Raw genomic sequence first — 5,419 nt, 5'->3', positions numbered from 1 at the left:
ACTAATATTTTCTGGGTCAACACCTGCACAAAGACTATTATCTGTTTATTATGTGCAATGGAAACGTAGACCGGTAAATGGAAGCTATCGGCCCATTTGATAGAATGCGTGTTAAATTTGCGATTGAGAGCGTGTAATGAATAGGATTGTTCAAACCACTATGTCCTTTTGATCTATAAATAGGCTGATCATACGTACGATTACCTATGTGGCTACAAACTGTAAACATACCAAACATAGGTCGTACATATACATACACACCATACATTCTATTTTTTTTTTGTATAAAATACTTCTTTAAATATTAAGTAAATGCCTTAAGTATATACAAAATTAAATTAAAAATACTGTACAAATGCTGACCGCGTGGAATGGTGGCAAAAACACTAGCAGCATTTCCCCGTTGAATTGCAAAGCTATAATTTATTATTCTTAACATTAAAAAACAGCTTAAAATATTATTTTATGAATGTTTAACTAAGAGCTATCCAGTCTGAAAAATTTTAGTGGATTTTTACCACAGATCACATTTAAATACCAAGCACCCACAGATAAAACATGTGCGGAATTTAATTATGTCGTGTGATGTAGTAACGGAAATATTGTGAAGGAATCTGAAACATTAGCATCATATCAGTCGGAAGACCTCCATTGCTGAACAAAGTGTCTCCCCCAAGGATTTCCATGACGGCCGGTCTTCCAACTGCTTCCCGCGACTGCATATGTCAAAATAAATTGAAGTTGCATAGAAGAAACTCCCTGGAAGTTGTGACACTTTTTTATATAGTTATAAATATAATGGAGCTCTGTACACCTTTCTTCTTTACAAAATAAGTAGCCCAATAGGCTATTATATATTTTTCCAATTAAAAATATAATATGTGTAAATGTTTTTTTTTATTATTTGAAAATGTATCGCTCTGGAAATAATGATTCTGCTTAAGGAGAGTGTCGTATTAATTTTCGTAATAAGAGATGTTGAGTGTGAGAAAAGCAATTTTTTTTTATTAAAAACCATATTTAATAATAATAATAATAGACTTTATTGCTCATCCAAACAATTTCAGTAAAACAAAATAGAAGATGTTAAAATGACGACCTTATCGCTATCGATCGATCTCTTTGCGGCAACCTTATAGCAATGAAGTAATCTAGTGGCAGTATTGGTATACAAGTCCTACAAGCTACGACCAAGATATATATTACATTTCATAAACATATTACATATATGTACATACACAAATGCATATATGCATAATTAATGCTGATACATTTAATCAAGTTCTATATTTAAAATTTTATCGTAGTGAATTATTTCTTACAATGCTTTTTATGTGCATCCTTGGTTCACAGGCTTCCTCCAACAAAATTCTAATCATGGTTGCTAACAGACTAAACTGCATATTTATAAACCGCTGCTGTAAGTTTCAGCTGGACCAGTAAATTGTATAAGTAGTAGATAGTAGTGTTTATTTAAATTTATTTTTTTGTAATTTTGTTTATGAGTCATCATTTGAATAATCAAATTATTATTATTAGGTCCTTACATATGAAATTAGCATTTTGTCGTACTGACCAATTTGATCTGAAATATCTCCTCTTTGGTTAGGAATTCCAAATTCAAATTTTTAAATTAATTTAGCTGGTATAAATATACCAGTTATATATTTTATTATTATAGAGTTATGAAAACAGTCATTCAGACGAACTAGCTGCTAAACAACCGAGCTTGGTCAATCGCTCTAGACCAATGCTGCTTCACGACAACGCAAGACCACACACTGCACCACAAACAACAACTAAGTTTGATGAGCTACAATTGGAATGTCTGCGGCATCCACCGTACTCCCCGGACCGTGCTCCAACAGATTACCATTTTTTCCAGAATTTGGACAAATACTTACAAGGAAAAAAATTCAACTCCAATGCAGCAGTCCAAACCGCCTTCAAAGAGTTTATTGATTCTCGCCCCCATGTTTTTTTTTTAGTAAAGGGATCTATGAACTACCTATGAGATGGCAAAAGTGCATAGATAACAACGGTGCATACTTTGATTAATTAAATATATTTTACAAAAAAAAAATTGACTTTATGCCTCCCGTACAAAACGCCAATTTCATATGTATGGACCTAATATTATTATTTTATATACATTTATCATGATATATTTTTTAATACATTATAAACGCTTTTAGCCTAATAACCGAAAACACTCTAGCCAAATAGCTTAGCGACCTGGGAGAATTGAATCAAGGTGATGTAGCAACCGATTTAAAACGTCTTCCGTCATTTTTCAAACAATTTTATTCCTTACGTTCATTATTTAAAGTTCTTAACAGCCTGGCAAATTACTTCAAAACACCGTGCACTCTATCGGAAATCGAAGGCGATAAATAGACTTGATGCGTTGTAATTTATACCTTACTGTACTTGATTTAAAGATTAAATTTGTTGTTAAATGTAAAAGAGTTAGATGTTATGCTTATCGCAGATCCATACTATGATGGGATACAAATTGGATTTAAAAAAAATACCGATTTCAGGAAACCGTTTTGTGATGAAATAGACCGTAAACGAAAAATGTTTTTGCAATTACGATTATCCTCTTACTTAATCACTATATTTCTATCCTTGATTCACAATAGAAAGTTTGGGATTGTTGAACGTGTAACTATGCCTAACATATGCCATGATAGTACCTTAAGAGTTCCTTTTAATAAATTGCAGTAAGAGCATACGTTAAACACACATATATAAATATATTATTGGAAGGGGCACAGCTTTAAAAATTAATTACCAAAAGACGTTATAAATGCAAAATCAATTAATATATTCAAAAAAAGATTAAAAAGTTATTTACTGGCACAAAATGTAGACTTATAAGTTATGGTATAGTACTTTATATTTAATGGTTTTTGTAAGAGAACAGGTAAGTGCATTTACATATAAAAAGAAGATACTTAATATTTAATAAACTACACATATCTACATCCCACTAACCACATATAATAATACATACATACATATACATATGTATATTAAGTTTTTAATACATGTATATGTGGGAGCTAATATTTTTAATCAAGTTCCAATTCGAAAACAAGAAATGTCTTTATTTATTGTTCGAATTATAAACAGAAATAATACAATACATTTACTGGTGGTGGGGCTTTGTGCAAGCTCATTTTGTTAGGTACCGTCCACTCATCAGATATTCTACTGCAAAACAGCAGTACTTGGTATTGATGTGTTCCGGTTTAAAGGGTGAGTGCACAGGCACAAGGGACAAAACATCTTGGTTACCAAGGTTGGTGGCGCATTGGCGATATAAGCGATGGTTAACATTTCTTACAACGCCAATGTCTATGGGCGTTGGTGACCACTTAAAATAAAATGATTCGATTAACAATAAATTAAATTAATTGCATTTCCAATTACAGGTAAAATAACTACATGCTTTTGTGAGGTTTTACGAGTTACATCAACGAATTAAAATCAGAATTAAAATTAATATTAATAGCACAACATATTATTATTTAAAACACAGATACATATAATAATTAATTTCCGTTTTAATTGTATAAATACTTAGTTATTGGTTATATATTACGATAATTTTGCGTAATCGTAAATTTAAGACTAATAGAAGAAAAAGTTGACCTTTGTGTTTTTTGAAGCTAATATCGCCAACGTCCATACCATGTTGAATACACCGGTTCTCGTCCGATCACCGAAGTTAAGCAACATCGGGCGCGTTCAGTACTTGGATAGGTGACCGCCTGGGAACACCGCGTGTCGTTGGCTTTTTACTTTTAATTTTAACATTTACAGTTTGATAGAAAAGATTGCTTAAAAGCTTTCCCTTTCGAGTCTATTGCATGTAATATTTAGGTTTTTTCTGTTGAAACTTCTTAAGTACACTCCTGTGCCTCGGAAAACACGTTAACTCTTTTCGGTCGTCTCGGATTGCCGTCACATAAGGTTATGAGAATAAGGGAATACCTGAGAGCGAAATCGGTCAGGACAAGATAACCATCACGATCATCATGTTATAGTCCACACAATTGATCAGTATTTCAATTTGCTTCTTACCAATCAATTATAAGTTACGACTGTAGAATTATACTAAAAATCCTAGCATCAATATTTCTCAGAACAAAACCGAGAGCTTTAAGAGCTGATTTCTCGATAAAGTCTACGTATATATCAAATCACAATTACGAATCTAATATCATGGCTAGGTCACAAATTTTATTTACATTGTTCACAGGTTATATTTCTAGCATTGATTTTTTTTTTGCTTGCGTTTTTATCTGTTTATATCAATAAAATAATATTTTTTATTTATTTAAGAAACCAGCTTAAAATTTTCAATAATCTATCTAACCTAATCTAATTTTCCGATTACTTATAACCTTATAATTTAAAATCAGCAGAATTATTTTGCACAAGCTTAAATTTAAAACCATTTTTTTATCATGATTCAAACATCAATCAACGTGCCAAAAATATACATCACAATATCTACAGTGTTCCAATCCGATTTGTTCTGAATGTAAACAAATAAATGTACTAAAAGTTGTTTTCGTTTGCGGTGGAAAATTGAAACAATATATTTTGTACAGTTTTTTTCGTAACTGATTCAATTGTAAGCTATACAATTTTATTTAAAGGATAGACAAATAGGAGAGACGATAAATGAATATTCTTGCCTATATGGAATGTTTCAAGCATTAAAATATACAGAACATTATAATTGTTTCTCGTTAAGCTTTTAACATTTAAAAATTCTGTCTGATGATATGATGTCCGATCTAATAGTTCTAAGATTATCAGTCAAGTCTCTAAGTTTTATTATTCTTATAAAAATGACTGAATGAATGAATGAATAAAGTATATTAGCATTAACACCATTCTACACGGTCATAAATTGTACAGGCGGTACTTTTCATTTTGATCTTTATTTATGTAGTATTACAATTTAAGTGAACCTTCAGTTGGAGTACATTTCAAGTACGCTTAAATACTTTTAAGTACTCTGTAACCGAGTACCAATTTAAATACGTGTAAACAAGAGTCTGAAGGCGACAGATACATGAACAAAGGAGACGTTATACATTGTTTCATAAACCGTTTCTATAACACTTAGTATCAATAAAACGTTTCTTGTCCTTATAATATACTCTTAAATATTTTAATATGGACGTATTATTATTGTATACTTAAAAGTAAATAAATAAGTAAATATAAGATAACCTTTGATTTCATATTTCACGTCCTATCAACGATGAAATCAATTATTTTTAGTTAAGAGAACCGAGGTGTCTCAGTGGTAAGAACTCGTGAATCTTAACCGATGATCGTGAGTTCAAGCCCGGGCAAGCACCACTGAATTTGCATGTGCTTGATTTGTGATTAT

The 5,419-nt window shown here is 31.2% G+C and overlaps 1 non-coding gene across 1 annotated transcript; it reads left to right on the top strand.

Moving 5' to 3' along the window:
- The first annotated feature begins 3,685 nt into the window (after positions 1-3,685).
- On the top strand, positions 3,686-3,804 carry LOC126778353 (5S ribosomal RNA). The gene has a single exon (XR_007670137.1). It is a non-coding gene; the product is annotated as a 5S ribosomal RNA (ribosomal RNA).
- Positions 3,805-5,419: the final 1,615 nt, after the last annotated feature.

The sequence above is a fragment of the Nymphalis io genome, chromosome 25 (assembly GCF_905147045.1).
Source record: "Nymphalis io chromosome 25, ilAglIoxx1.1, whole genome shotgun sequence".
In the NCBI taxonomy this organism is placed as follows: Eukaryota; Metazoa; Arthropoda; class Insecta; order Lepidoptera; family Nymphalidae; genus Nymphalis; species Nymphalis io.
Note: the sequence above shows the minus strand (reverse complement) of the source record. Positions and strands in the feature narration are given on the sequence as shown.